Raw genomic sequence first — 16,212 nt, 5'->3', positions numbered from 1 at the left:
ACTGATAATGTGGAATTTCATGGATTCAAAATTTCAATGTTTCCTCATGTTTCGAAATGGACGCAAGCCAGATGGAAGAAATTCCTGTCTTATCGTCAATCAACTTTGAGTATTGGAGCAACTTTTCAGTTATGTTTTCCTTGTAAATACTGTGTAACCTATCAAAGTATTAGATATATATTTTATGAACCTGATCAGCTGAATTTTTTTCTTGAGGGTAAGGCAGCTGAAAGAATTCCAGAGGCCTCCAACTGCACTCTGTTAATGTGATTTAATTTTGAACTATTCTTGAAAACCAACTTCCCTTGGAGGTGATGGATTCTCTCTCCCTATATTGTGGACTTTGATATTGGTTACCAATGTGGAATTATTTTATAATTTGTTGTATTTGTTTCCTTTTTCAATTGTTTATTTCCACTAAATTGTTGTTTAACAATTTGTAAAATAATATAAATAAATAAAAGAAACTTAAGGGTGGGCTGGAGGATTGACGTAGATAATTATATGGCATTGCATAAATCCAGAATAAGGACCTGAAATAACATATATGTTATAAGAGGTTCTATGCACTGAGCCTGAGGCCACTGTATGATACTTCATCCTCCTAGTTTATCCTCTACTTGGGAAAAGTGATAAGTTGGGTTGGGCTACTGTGTGACCAGCTCAAAGAATATATAAGTTATGTTTGGTATTAAAGTATATTAAACTTGTGATACTATGGGCTCCTTTTATTAAGCTGCGCTAGCGGTTTTAACGCACACTTAGCGCACGCTACAATGCCATGCGTGCTAGACGCTAACACCTCCATTGAGCTGGCGTTAGTTTTTCCGCATAGCGTGGGTTCGTGTACGCTAATTTGTAGCGCACGCTAAAAACGCTACTGCAGCTTAGTAAAAGGAGCCCAATATGTGCAATAACAGTGATTTGAATAATTTTTCTATCATTCCCCCACCCAAAAAAACCCTCCTTTTTGCTGATTTATTGTTGTGGGTGGATAGTCGATGAAGTGATCCGTGTTGCTAATATGACCAGGGCAGGATTAACCAATAGGCCAAGTAGGCACATGCCTAGGGCCCGAAATGGTCAGGGGGGCCCGATGAAGGAGGGCATCAACATTGTTTTTTCCAAACAGCAATGGACCGCTCCAGCATCGATCGGCAATGCGGGCCCTCCCCAATCAGCAACGCGGCCCCCCCCCCCATCGACGGAAAGTATGACAAACAAGCAATGTGGGTAAGAAAGGCAACAGGAACTGTAATTGTGCAAGTGGTGCTACTTACCCAAAACTTCCCTCTGACGCAGCTTCCTGTTTCCGCCTGGGCGCATGGTGGGGTGAGGTGGGCCAGGGGGCCCAGTGTACTTGTGTGCCTAGGGGCCCTGGACGAATTAATCCTGCCCTGAGTATGACAACCTCTTGTGGCTGCATGCAGTACTTAAATGAATACTGGTGCTACCTGCATAAACTCTGACTCCTCTCTAATAACAACCCTGTACTGCCCCTGACCTGCCCATATTTTTTGGGCCAGTGAGAGTGTCGCTCAGCAGTCAGGCCGCCCCAGGCAATTTAAGTGGGCCTGAGCCTCTCTTGTCTGCTTGAATTGCTTTGAAAATCGACCAGATTGTAATTATCCTCAATTAAATCTCTGTCCATTTCTTTTGCCTGTGAATGACGCCTGTATAGATTTTACATTTATTCTTTCCATATTAGCCTACAGTGCCTTTTCATTCCACCTCAAGTCCTCCCTTTCTTCCTACCCTGTTTGGATTATGCACTGGATGAGTCATTCTAAATGCAAAGTTTATCGAATGTGTTTTTCGCTCCCTTCTATCCTTTAAAAAATTGTAGTTTGCCGTCCTATCCTCACTTTCATGTGGTTATGATATATTTGCGCCACTAATCAATCCCTGTTCTTTTCCCACTGAATTTTTTAGATTGTTAGCCGCCCAAAAGGTTCACCCTTGGTGCGGGATAGTAAGATTTGAGTAAACTTGGATTATAGTCTGGACAAACTATATCACAGTCATGGTTCTTCAAGAACCATGACTTTGTGATCACCACTAAATCCAACTTCCATCACAGCCTCTGGATCTAGATTCCAGAATTTTATTTGCCATACTATGGGCATTATTATACACAGCTTTCCAGATGTTATCCTTTTTCTCCAATTTTTATAAAAGTATATAATGTTTAAATTTACCTGAAGGCTTCTAATTACCTGGGGGCTTTGCTTACCCATCCCCAACAGTTCTAACTTCAAACCCTCTTAAATAGGTTAGCTACTTTAACGCAAAAGACACCCATCACCTCTCTTTGATAGATAGATACCATCTAGGCTCAGTAACTCTTGGAAAATCATTCCATGGTCCAGGAAGCCAACATGCTCTCAATGATGCCATCTATACAGACATGCATTCATCTCCAGGATGTGAACTTCACTGTTTCAGTCTTTACCCTTGGCCAAGAAGATTGATGAGATCACCACCTAGGCATCTATCTATTTCACTCTCTCTCTCTCTCGCAGAGTCATGAACTCACTTTTCATATGTTCAATTCAGTGACATAGCCAGACAGCCAATTTTGGGTGAGCCTAAGCCCAATTTGGATAGGCTACCTCACAACTCAAAAATATATAAATGTTTTAGCTAACGAGGATCCCCAAGCATTGTCAGCTGAAAGTTTCCTCTAAAGGTAGCCAGAACTGTATTTTACCAGGTTTGGCAGACAGCAGCAATGTCTCTGAGCCATCAATGACGGTACCTCACACATTGGTAGTTATGGGTGACTCAAGGATGATGCTGCACACTGCAGAGCTTGGCAGAAGGGTATTCTGTCTGCCTTTGGAGGAGCTCCTCAGCTACAGCAAGGATCAGGTCTGGTGTTAGACCTGTTGGGGCCCAGGTCAGAAAATAAAGGGGGCCTCCCCATTCCCCTGCCACCCCTCCAATCTCCCCACTTGCCATTACTATCATATCAACAGATTCTCACCAAATACAGAACAAGGAACCCCAAAAATTGATTTGGGAACCCCAAGAAGTTAAACTTGGTGCATACTACAATATTAGAGAAATAAAAATAGAAATGCATTTCCTTTACTACTGAACACAAAATACAAAGACATCTGCTATTCACATTTCCCACAGCTAACATATTTCATTTAATACATTCAAAATAAAATGCTATTTTCAACCTTTTTTGTCTGGACATTTTTTCTTTCATGTTGGTTCCAGTTTCCCTTTTCCGTTTTCCTGTTTCTCTTCTGCAAGCAGCTTCTGTCCATTTCTCTTTTCTCCTCTCTTATTCTGTTCCCATACTGCATCTATCTGTCAGTGATCTTTCCTTTTTAGCTCTTTCTTTTTTTTTTTCTATACTGCCTCTCTGTTCACTCAAATTTCACCCTTTTTCTCATCCTTCTCCTTTTTACTTCTTAGTTACTATCAAATTCCATCTCCTTCTCTCATCCACTAGCTCTCCATCATTCACCCAGCCTTCCATTCCCTTTCGTCTTTAATCAACTCCCCATTACTATATATTTACCCTCTGCAATCACTATCCTCCTCTCATTTGCTTCCTTGCTATCCCCTCCTTTGGCCTCTCCAACATAGTTCTGCTATTCCCAGGGTCTTCCCTCTGCCCTTCTAGCCCAGCACCAGCTCCCTCTCTCTTCCCTTCCCATCCTTGTAGCTTGACATCTCCCTGTTCCTTCCAGTCCCCCCGGCAACTTCTTGTCTCTTCTCTCTTCCCTTCTGCCCTTCTCCCTATGCTCCTGCACTTCTCCCTCTTTCTTTCTTCCCTCCCTCCAATTGTCCACCATCTCTCCATCTCTCCCTTCTATCTCTGGATCCATGTCCTTATCCCTTCCCCCTCCTATGCATATTTCTCCCTTCCTCTTCTCCACCCTTATGCTCAACTTCTCTTCCCTCCTCACTCTCTCTCTTCCCATGTATCCCAGTTCCAACATCTCTCTCTTTCTTCCTCCCCATACAGCATCTATCCCTCCCCCTCTTCCACACCCACATATAACATTTCTCCTTCTCTTATTCCTTTCCCCCTTTGTGCAGCATGTCTCTCTCCCACCCTAACTCTAATAATCTTCCCTTTCCTCAACCCATGTCCAACAATTCTTCCTCTCTTTCCCTACATACCATGCAACATTCCTCCCTCCCACCCTACTCCAAGTCCAGCAAATCTTCCTCTCTTCCCTTACAATCCATGCAATGTCTCTTCCTTCCACCCCATGTAGCATCTATCCCTCACACTCATCCCACTCCAAGCAGTTAACCCTTTCTTATACCTCCCCCATGTGCAGCTCCTCTGTATTTCCCTCCCATGCATTCTCTGCCAGTATCCTCCCACTCCTCTCCCTATCTTTACATATTTTTTTCTGTGGAAGGGTTGCCAGCAGTGGCAGAGATTCTCAAATACTATCCATGTTTAATCCAGAAGTCTTCCCTCTGCTACGTACTGCTCAAGCAATAAGTTGAGTCAGTGAAGGTAGTATAAGGCAGAGGGAAGACTTCCGGGTTAGCTGCAGACAGCATTTGAAAATTGCTGCCCCTGCTGCCGGCAACCGGTCTAGCATGCTTCCCTCATGTCAGTATAGTCAAGGTGCAGAAGTGCTAGACGGCCATGAGCAGGATTACCAGATGTCCATAAGTCTGGATTTCCCTAGACATGTCCTCCTTTTGAGGACATGTCCGAGGGTCAGGATGGTTTTTCAAAACCCAGCACTTTGCCTGGGTTTTGAAAAGAAATTGCGTCGGGAAGGGGCATCTGCGCATGCACAATCCAACACAGTGACATCACACGCATGCAAGTGATGTCATCGCGTTGCATGCGTGCATGCCTTCCTGCCCAACGAACAAGTAGCGGGGCGGAGCTGGGGCATAACAGGGCGGGGATGAGTGGAACTGGGTGGGCCTGGGGGTGGGTCTAGGGGGTTCAGATTTTACTGAGGTAAAATCTGGTAATCCTAACCCAGGTCTACCTGAGGCTATGCCCCTGGTTCAATAGATCTGTCCATTATGAAATTGATGAGTCTTCTATAAATATCTATAGAAGACTCAACGAGAGGGAACAGAGATATATCTTTATGTTGGATACGGTGACACCAAGAGGGTTGAACAACGAGTTGGAATGGGCTTCATTGATAGGTTGAAAGTTGGGCCAATGGGAAGTAGGGTTAGGTAACATCCGGTGGTAAGGAGTAGAGGAGTATTTATACACCGAGTTTGTATGCAGCCGTCATCTTTCTTTCATAAGCTTGCACTTGGAGTCGGATGACAGCAGCTACCTCGGTAAGAATCTTTACTAATAACTGTTAGATTATAATGTATTAACACGAGGCAGAGAGGGAGCAGTATTTGAATGACACCTAAACGGCTTCCTTCTTTTTAATATGCAGGGAGACCCTTGATAAGCGCAACAGCGCGAAACATGTCGGGTCTGGCTCCCAGGTTTTGGCGGATGCAAAGATAAGTGCATAATAGCAATAATAAACAAAGAGAGAACTGCATATAACACTTAAATTATGCTTTGAAATATATTTAAATTATTTATATTTTGAGATTGGTGAATGCGGAACAGCCAATGATGAAGGTCACCACGTAATTCTTCCCGCGGTTACAAATGATACAGCGGTGGAGTGGTGGGAGTGAGGCTTCCACATTTATTCTCTTGTGAACTCTTAAGAAGATTTAATATCTAATCCCACGTTGTCATTATTATACTAAGCACCTTGGTGTTGTATGTAATATTGACCACATCAATATGTTCATCATATTATTATATTTGATGCATCATCATTGTTATACAAGTTTTAATGTTGTATTTGTTGTTTGCATCAATAAAAATTGTTTGAACTTAAATCCAAGTTTAGACATTTTACAGAACACGCACAGAAATCCAGTACTAAACATGCCCTTTTCAAAACTGCAGAATGTCAATCTTGTTTTTTCAAAACTAGATGTGTCTATCTTTTTGAATCATGGAGCAGAGTCCAGTCCAGACCTTCCTGGAGCCCTGCACACATGTATACTTCGTGGAAGGTATAAGGAAACATTTTTATTTACATACTCTTTTGGGCCTGTTCCCTCACAGGCTTAGAGGAAGTAGTTTCTCTATTCAAATAAACAGTCCTAGCCAGACTCATGAACACATTCCACAGTTCTCAGAATAATAAGTTGGACTTACTTCAGAGCCCAGTATCAACAGTTTCACAATGTCAGATCCTTCAAACAGTTTTTTCCATTAATCCATAACCAGGGAACTTTCCTGGAGAGTGTTTCTTGAGACTTGTATCAGCCTCTAGATTTGGAAGCCTCTTTTCACTCTGGGATTTCCTTGAATGAATCTTAAACTGGAAAACATAGAAACATGACGACAGATAAAGGCCATTTGGTCTGCCCATCTACAGATATACTCATGTCTGCTTGGGTCCCACCCCCATGACTCAGCAGCTCTTCCACCTCTTCTCAGGTAGCTCAGCCCTAAGCTGCTGAGCCCAGGGCATCCTGGGGGTTGTAGTTCCTTCTCTCTCTGATTAGAGCCCCCTGCTGCCTGGTGAAATACTATCATCATTATTGAGGGAGAATCCAGGACTCTTTCACAAACCATTTTTGGGAAATAAAACATATCCAAAACAAAAACACACAGAACAAGCCATTATGATATAGGAGGGACCAGCATTTTTAGTAGACTGGCTACACAGACATCCCAGCAGAGCAGTGGGGCACTCTGGGGTCACTGCAATGAACTTCATAAAAAAAGCTCAGGTACACATCTCAGCACTTTTTGGACATCTTTCCTTTTTGAAAATGAGCCTCTTAATCTCATGTGCCCATATTTGATGCAAGGCCAGCTGCATGCTGGATTGGTTTAGAAATAGATGTTTATGGATTCTGGAGATTACCCAACTCATGAAATTCATTCAATAGAGTACAAATGTTTGAAGACAGGGAAACTCTTTCCCAAACCCACTGGTGAAAAAGAACTTCCAGGGGAGTATTTTATAACAGTGAGTCAAACACACTCGGTGTCATAGAATGAAGGGGGAGGGGAAGGACCACCCTGAGCACTGTCTCAGTAGGGGCTCTGGCACCTCTCTGCCCTCCCACGCCCGCCCCCCGTATCTCTTTAAAATCAACACAAGCCACTACTCTTGCCTGCTGCTTATGTAGGCCTGGCTCCCCCTTAAATCACTTCCAGGTCACGGGGCCAGGAAGTAAAGTCAGAGGGAAAGCCAGTGCCAGCGCAAGCAGCAGGCTGGAGAAGCTGCTCGTGCTAGTACGGGAGTGAGAAAGGAGGGTGCAAGTATGGCGTGGGGGTGTGGAAGGGGCGGGAGCCGGAGAGGAGGGCGCAGAAGGAATAGAAGTGGAGAGGAGGGCACGGTGAGGGGGGGGCTGCCACCTACCCTCGCTATGCCACTGAGCACTCTGGAATCATATGTGCAGCAGTTAAGCAATGGCAGAGCAAAACAGAGCCAAAAAGTTTGAGAATAAAGTAAATTATATTTTTCCTATAACATAGCAAAGGAACTTAAGGGCTTTCCATGCATTATTTCTTTCACTAACATAGTACCTTTATCAATCCAAAGTGTCCAGTAAATACGCTTATTATTGATATGTATTTTAGGATTCCTCCATAAAAGACCATTGAGGGAATCTAAACCTAACTTGGATAAGGTCTTATCCAATTTGGACCAAGTCATTCAACACCAGCCATCTGGATAAAAGCCTTAAATCTGCCATGCCGAATGAAATAAGCTTAGCCATTTGTTGCTCAGGCAGGAGCCATACATGTACTGCCCCCTCTACGTTTTCATGTAGTTATCAAGAGGCAGATTGTAAAAGGAATGCCTGATTATAGTGGTAAAAATAAAGAAAATCAGCCCTCCATTCCAAGTCATTCAGATATTTTCATGGGGTTTTGGCATTTGGCCGAAATTTTTAAAATGATCTATTTTCTTAAAGAAAGAAATTGTAAATTACACAGGAAGCATCTTCAGTAAATAACATGGTGCCATCACTTTCTTATTGTTCCACCAACTTAAATGCAGAGGAGACCGTTTTCTGCATGTATCTGGAATTCGGTGATATATTCTTTCTAATATCATATTCTCCAATGAATCTTTCAAAGTGAGGCCCCAATATTTAACACCTTCCAAACACCAACATACAGGAATAAAGTCAAACTGATGCTGATTGCAATACACATTTAAGAACAAAATTTCTGTTTTATTCCAATTTATGGTGCAATCAGAGAGAGCACTAAAATCTTCTATTAACTTTAAATAATGCTAGTACCTAATGTTCTGGAGAGGAGATATACAGCAGAACATTGTCTGCATAAGCAGACAGTTTTGCATGCAACCCAGCAACAGGAATTCCCACTATCTTTAGACTCTCTTATTCAAATTAACAATGACTTCAAAACTAAAATAACAAAGGTGAAAGGAGACAACCTTGTCTTGTACCCCAAGCAAGGGAAAATTGCTTAGTTGGAGTAGAACTAATACTTAACCTTGTTGTAGGATATGAATATAAAATTTTGATCATATTAACAGTGGCGTACCTAGGGTATGTGGCACCCGGGGCCCATCATTTTTTGACACCCCCCCCCCCCCCTCATGTAAAATTTTTTTTTTTTTTTTTTTTTGCAATAACCATGAAATGGAATAAATGGTCAGAATAGAAACAGGCAGTGAAAATTTTCTTTTTTTTTTTTCAAAGTATTTTTATTGAGAATGGCAAAAGGTCCAGACAAGCAACCATGGTCTGTACAGAAACTTATACATTATCAAAAAGAACACAGAATGAGAGTAACAGCAACAACAAGCATGAACAAGCCTCTCCCAAGAGAAAATTGCCAATGAGAGGCATAGCAATACACAACAAAAGGCCAAAACTTGGGGCAAGCAAACAAATCCCACCCCAGAACCCACAAGAATAATAAGCCGGACTAGACCCTCAGCCATATTTTATAATGAAAAAAACCCCCACAAGCAACAACACCCAGACCGCTCACCAGACACACCAATCCGCACAACAAGCACCCAAGAAACACCCAGCCACCACCCAGACAAAACTACCAGACACACCTACCCCACCAAGCCCAGACCCAACCCCCCCTCCCCAGAGAGTGCAAGCGCAAAGTGGACCGTGAAAAGGGCAGCTGCAGAAGTGGAAAGCCCCAGATAAGTAGGTTAGCTAAAGAAAGCCCACAGATAGAAGAAATCAGGATAACAGAAGTTCCAACAAATGCTCCCACAGAAAATTTTCTTTTATTGAACCTCATTTATGTAACCATTATTCCAAACATAACATAACATAAATTATGTCTGAATTGTCATGACATCAGAAGTACATATGGAGTAGTTGCAGGTGATGCTTGGGACAGTTCTGATTATGTTAGTTTGGTTTTATGTGTTTTTTTAATAGAAGGGTTTTTATTTCTTTTTTTAAGGTTTTGTAGTTTGTGGTCGAGGTCAATAGGTTGTAGAGTTGGGGGTCAAGTGTTGCAGCTCGAATGGCTAGGAGGTTGTCGAACAGTTTTTTTCTTTTGACGTTTTTGGTTGGAGGGTGTGTGAATGGTGCGTGAGTTCTCCTATGTCTGTTTGAAGTGGATTGAATTATTTAGCTGAAGAAATTAGTTACCCCCCCCCCATTCCACACACATTAATTCTCTTCCATTTTTGTTCCCATTATAAAAAAACACTGATAAGTTCCCAGGAAAAAAATACATTAAAATAAGAAGTGAAAACAAAGGCCCCTACAGATGAGAACATAACATAAGAATAGCCTAACTGGGTCACACCAATGGTCCATCATGCCCAGTAGCCCATTCTCATGGTAGCCAATAGTGCTGCCCGATTCAGAGAAAAATATTTCATTCGATCCGATTCACCCTGTTGAATCGATTTTTCGATTAGATTCACTGTTAATGACACCGCTTTTTAAGTTTAAACAAAGTATAACAATAAATTTCACAACAACAATAAATTTCACAAAGTACTTTAAAAAAAAAAAAATCACATTTTTCCATTAAAGCAGTTCTGGAGACATTTGCTTGAACAGTCTTTTTTCCCAGTCCATAAGCAAGCAATATGAAAAAGATTTCCTTAATTATCTACTCAAACATTTTTGCTATTTACTTTCATTGTACCTAGACTATTATTCAGTAGAAAAAATTTAGTTTGTTCAATCAAGCAGAACATTCACTCATAGAAGTCCAATGTCCACACAGGATTTGATTGAACAAACAAATTTTTTCTACTGAATAATAGTTTAGGTATACTGAATAGCAAAAATGTTAAAGCCACACAGAAAAGCAGTAAAAGTCAATAGGTTCTCCAAGTGGGAACAACTGAGTGCACCAATCCAGGGCAAGCAGACGCTTCCCCCATGTCTTAATAACAGACAATGGACTTTTCCTCCAGGAATTTGTCCAAACCTTTCTTAAAACCAGCTACGCTATCTACTTTTAACATAACTTCTGGCCACTTCATTTTTAAGCTTAGATCTTTCCTTCCAAACAGAGACCTTGCTAGATGTCAAATACAGCACAAGGTAACTTCACATGGACTTAACTGTGCAGGAAATGAATCTCCTCATACACCCACCATATAGTGCAAAAATGTGCATAGGTCTGTTTTTTTCTTTCGATCACTACATAGCCTAATGCCACACAAGCAGCGCTGTTACAAACATATTCTGAAGGTCAATGCTAAGGTTGACAAAGTTTCCTTCCTTGGACCAGAAGGAGATACTGACAAACCACTGGAAGAGATTCTAAAACAACTACCCAGAAATAACACCCAAAGACCCACTCAGTGTGTGAACCAGTTGAGTGGAGTGGACTAACTGGGGGTGGAAATGGGCCCAGAGTTTGCTCAGCAGAATTTCCCAGACTACCTCTTCCTCTCAACACACTGACATGCTACCACCACCACCAACACTAGGAACACCTCACCGAGTATGCCAGCAATGCTTATAAACTTTATAAAACACATTATTATATTTTCTTATAAAGCATATATTTTAACTGAACTCAGCCTTGCCATTCACAAAAATAGAAAAGTTCCCATTTCAAGCTGTCTCATGTACACTTTTCAAATCTAACATATTGTAATCACAAAACAGAAAATAAAATTATTTTTTCTACCTTTTGTTCTCTGATCAATATTCAAATCTTGTTGGTCCCAGGCTCTTGTTGTCTTGCTTGCCAGGGTCTCCTTTCTCCGTGCTAACCATCCGTCTGCCATCTCTGTTCTCCCCTTCCGTTTCCCTTCCCTCTCCCGGAGATCTGGCATCTTTCCTTTTTTTTGTCTCCATCCACAGATTCACCTTTTCTCAACTCCCCACCACCCCAGGATCCACCATCTCTCCCTTTCTGTTCCCAACTATCCTCCTATCCAGTATCTCTATCCCCCCTCCCCACCATCCCCTGTTTCCAAGTTCTCTCCCTTTCTGTTCCTTCCCTCCCTAAATCCCATTATGCACCATCTCTCTCCCACTCCTCTGTTTTTAGACCCATTATTTCTAACCCCCAAAGTCTGGCATATGCACGTATCTTTGAACCCCCCCTTCCCTCTCTCCCTCTGTGTACTTTTACACCAGGACCCCCCTCCCCCGAAGGTCTGTCCCCCCTCCGAAGGGCTACACCCCACCCCTGAAGACCTGCACCCCCCGAAGGACTTTACCTCCCACCCGAAGGTCTGTCCCCCTCTGAAGGCCTAAACCCCACCCCTGAAGGCCTGCACCCTCCCCGAAGGATTGTACCCCCCACCCGAAGGTCTGTCCCTCCCTGAAGGCCTGCACCCATCCCGAAGGCCTGCACCCACCCCGAATGCCTGCACCCACCCCGAAGGCCTGCACCCACCCCGAAGGCCTGCACCCCCGAAGGCCTGTCCCCCCCCTTGAAGGCCTATCCCCCCTTAAAGGTCTGCCTGTCCCACCCCCTTGTAGGCCTGTCCCCCCTTAAAGGTCTGCCTGTCCCACCCCCTTGTAGGCCTGTCCCCCCCTTGAAGGCCTGACCCCCCCTTGAAGGCCTGCCTGCTTGTCCCCCCTTGAAGGCCTGTCCCCCCCTTGAAGGTTGGCACCCCCCCAAAGGCCTGCACCCCCTTGTAGGCCTGTCCCCCCCTTGAAGGCCTGCCTGCTTGTCCCCCCTTGAAGGCCTGTCCCCCCCCTTGAAGGCCTGCACCCCCCCTTGAAGGTTGGCACCCCCCCAAAGGCCTGCACCCCCTTGAAGGCCTGCACCCCCTTGAAGGTCGGCACCCCCCCCTGAAGGCATGCACCCCCCCTGAAGGCCTGTCCCCCCTTGAAGGCCTGTCCCCCCCCCTTGTAGGCCTGCACCCCCTTGTAGGCCTGTCCCCCCCCCTTGTAGGCCTCTCCCCCCCTTGAAGGCCTGCCTGCCTGTCCCCCCCCTTGAAGGCCTGCACCCCCTTGAAGGTCTGCACCCCCCCCCCCGAAGACCTGCACCCCCCCTTGAAGGCCTGCCTGCCTGCCTGTCACCCCCCTCCCCCTTGAAAGTCTGCCTGCCCGCCCGCCCCGCCCCACCCTGAAGGCCTGATGCCCCGACCCACCCCGAAGGACCATTCGCCCCCCTGGCCTCCCCGCACTACCTATGAAGCAGCCGCAGCAGGATCGCGACGTCAGCTATATTTGCGCTACTTAGGAGCTGCTTCCTGCGTCGCGGTCCCGCCCCCTCCTCTGACGTCAGAGGAGGGACGGGACCGCGGCGCAGGAAGCAGCGCCCAAGCAGCTGAGGGATTGCTGACGTCGCGATCCTGCTGCGGGCTGCTTCATAGGTGTGCTGGAAGGTCAGTGGGGCGAGCGGTCCTTCGGGCGTGGGGGGGGACTGAGCGGCAAGGCCGGGAACACCCCCTCAGGGCTGGTACCCGGGGCGGCCCGCCCCCCCCGCACCCCCCTAGGTACGCCACTGCACCGAACCAAACTGATAGAAGGAGAATGAGCTTCTTCAGGGATCTGACCCAGTTCTAATACCTCTCCGTCTCCGTGCCGACCGACCCCCTCAAGGACCGACCCTTGGAAACATGTTTTCAGGCTTGGAATCCAGTTAAAAGGCAATAGACGCTCTGTCTATACCTGGGACCAAACTGAAAGAAATTTGTCCAGCCCTGGCAAGTTCAAACCCAACTCAAACCAAATTCTGCACTCCTGGGGAAGGGGGAGGTTTTGCTTCTGAGAAAGTGCTCCTTAGTACATCAGAATCTCTGTCTGCTTCTTGGCACCAGCACTGGAGAAATAATGAGACGCCCTACTTTCTTTCTGCATGTGAAGCCATCTGGAGGGGGGGGGGGGTGTTTGTGAGTACCAGAAGGCACTGCGAGGAAGGAACGGGGTATATTAGTAGATCTGTGTGTGATGGAGGGCACTAGGGCCAGCAGGAGTGAGGTACATAGTTAGAGCTGTAGAGGGGGGGGGGGGAGAAGGAGGGTGTCCCTATTGCAAGGGAGGAGTGAGGTTTTCCCTCGCCTTTTCTTCAGTCCTAAAGTTCACATTTTCTGGCTTTGGCTGCCTTCAGCAGTCATGCGACCGGGTAACAAAGCCCCCTGACCCTGCACGCTGTCTGATTCGGCTGCTGTTGAACAGTTTGCGTGCCGGAACCCTTCTCAGGCTGAGTGGAATTTGGGTTATGAGCTGCAGGGAGTGGTTGTGAATTTCTCCGTGAGAACCTTGTGCATCCTCCTCCAGCTTGAGTTCCGATCCTCCCCGAGGCTGACGTATTTCCTGTTGCCTCAGCTTTCAACAGCAATCTGACCTGGAAGAGGGGAGAACAAGGCCTGGGAATGCATTTATCTGAGTTTGGGGTTTAGGTTTCTGCCACTTGGTGCTGAATGTAAGACGCGCGCACGAGGACGCGCACGCGTAGACGTCCGCACGTAGACGCCCGCACTAGACGTCCCCACGTAGACGTCCGCACTAGACGTCCCCACGTAGACGTCCGCACTAGACGTCCGCACTAGACGTCCCCACGTAGACGTCCGCACTAGACGTCCCCACGTAGACGTCCGCACTAGACGTCTAGTGCGGGCGTCTAGTGCGGACGTCTACGTGGGGACGTCTATTGCGGACGTCTATTGCGGACGTCTAGTGGGGACGTCTATTGCGGACGTCTAGTGGGGACGTCTATTGCGGACGTCTATTGCGGACGTCTAGTGGGGACGTCTATTGCGGGCGTCTAGTGGGGACGTCTATTGCGGACGTCTAGTGGGGACGTCTAGTGCGGGCGTCTAGTGGGGACGTCTAGTGCGGACGTCTATTGCGGACGTCTATTGCGGACGTCTAGTGGGGACGTCTATTGCGGACGTCTAGTGGGGACGTCTATTGCGGACGTCTAGTGGGGACGTCTATTGCGGGCGTCTAGTGGGGACGTCTAGTGCGGACGTCTAGTGGGGACGTCTAGTGCGGGCGTCTAGTGGGGACGTCTAGTGCGGACGTCTAGTGCGGACGTCTATTGCGGACGTCTAGTGCGGACGTCTATTGCGGACGTCTAGTGCGGGCGTATAGTGGGGACGTCTATTGCGGACGTCTAGTGGGGACGTCTATTGCGGACGTCTACGTGGGGACGTCTAGTGCGGACTCAAGCTGGAGGAGGATGCACAAGGTTCTCACGGAGAAATTCACAACCACTCCCTGCAGCTCATAACCCAAATTCCACTCAGCCTGAGAAGGGTTCCGGCACGCAAACTGTTCAACAGCAGCCGAATCAGACAGCGTGCAGGGTCAGGGGGGCTTTGTTACCCGGTCGCATGACTGCTGAAGGCAGCCAAAGCCAGAAAATGTGAACTTTAGGACTGAAGAAAAGGCGAGGGAAAACCTCACTCCTCCCTTGCAATAGGGACACCCTCCTTCTCCCCCCCCCCCCTCTACAGCTCTAACTATGTACCTCACTCCTGCTGGCCCTAGTGCCCTCCATCACACACAGATCTACTAATATACCCCGTTCCTTCCTCGCAGTGCCTTCTGGTACTCACAAACACCCCCCCCCCTCCAGATGGCTTCACATGCAGAAAGAAAGTAGGGCGTCTCATTATTTCTCCAGTGCTGGTGCCAAGAAGCAGACAGAGATTCTGATGTACTAAGGAGCACTTTCTCAGAAGCAAAACCTCCCCCTTCCCCAGGAGTGCAGAATTTGGTTTGAGTTGGGTTTGAACTTGCCAGGGCTGGACAAATTTCTTTCAGTTTGGTCCCAGGTATAGACAGAGCGTCTATTGCCTTTTAACTGGATTCCAAGCCTGAAAACATGTTTCCAAGGGTCGGTCCTTGAGGGGGTCGGTCGGCACGGAGACGGAGAGGTATTAGAACTGGGTCAGATCCCCGACCCACCCCGAAGGACCATTCGCCCCCCTGGCCTCCCCGCACTACCTATGAAGCAGCCGCAGCAGGATCGCGACGTCAGCTATATTTGCGCTACTTAGGAGCTGCTTCCTGCGTCGCGGTCCCGCCCCCTCCTCTGACGTCAGAGGAGGGACTGGACCGCGGCGCAGGAAGCAGCGCCCAAGCAGCTGAGGGATTGCTGACGTCGCGATCCTGCTGCGGGCTGCTTCATAGGTGTGCTGGAAGGTCAGTGGGGCGAGCGGTCCTTCGGGCGTGGGGGGGGACTGAGCGGCAAGGCCGGGAACACCCCCTCAGGGCTGGTACCCGGGGCGGCCCGCCCCCCCGCCCCCCCTAGGTACGCCACTGCATATTAATAAAAGAAACACCAAGCTGAAATCAGCACAAAACTCAGGATATAATCAAATGCTTTCTCAGTACTGAAAGACTGCCACTAGAGGTCACAGCAGCCATTTTGATACAGGATCTGCAATGCATAGGTATGAGTTGTCATTGCTCTTTCCCCAACAATCCCTAGATCACCAAGGAATTGAAAAGGCCTGGGAGGGTGGGAGCTATTAGGGAGGGGAGAAGGTCCAAAATATGGCCTGCTCATGGAGGGCAGGAGGGAGGGATTATTAATCCTCTTTTGGGGAGAGCTGGATGGGAGGGAGAGGGATGCCATTCCTCTTTTGGCAGATGGTTGGTTGGGAGGGAGGGGTTCACTTCAAGGGAGGGCGGTTGGGAAGGAAAGGAGCCCACAGCACTTCAGCCTATTGCCTGGAAGTTATATAGGCACTGGCTGATTCCTTGCCAGTGCCCAGATATAACTGGTGAAAGATAGGACTGCATTGTATGCAGTCCTATCTTCCCAGTTAG

Source organism: Geotrypetes seraphini, chromosome 7, assembly GCF_902459505.1.
Source record: "Geotrypetes seraphini chromosome 7, aGeoSer1.1, whole genome shotgun sequence".
Lineage (NCBI taxonomy): Eukaryota > Metazoa > Chordata > Amphibia > Gymnophiona > Dermophiidae > Geotrypetes > Geotrypetes seraphini.
This window is presented reverse-complemented; position numbering follows the sequence as displayed.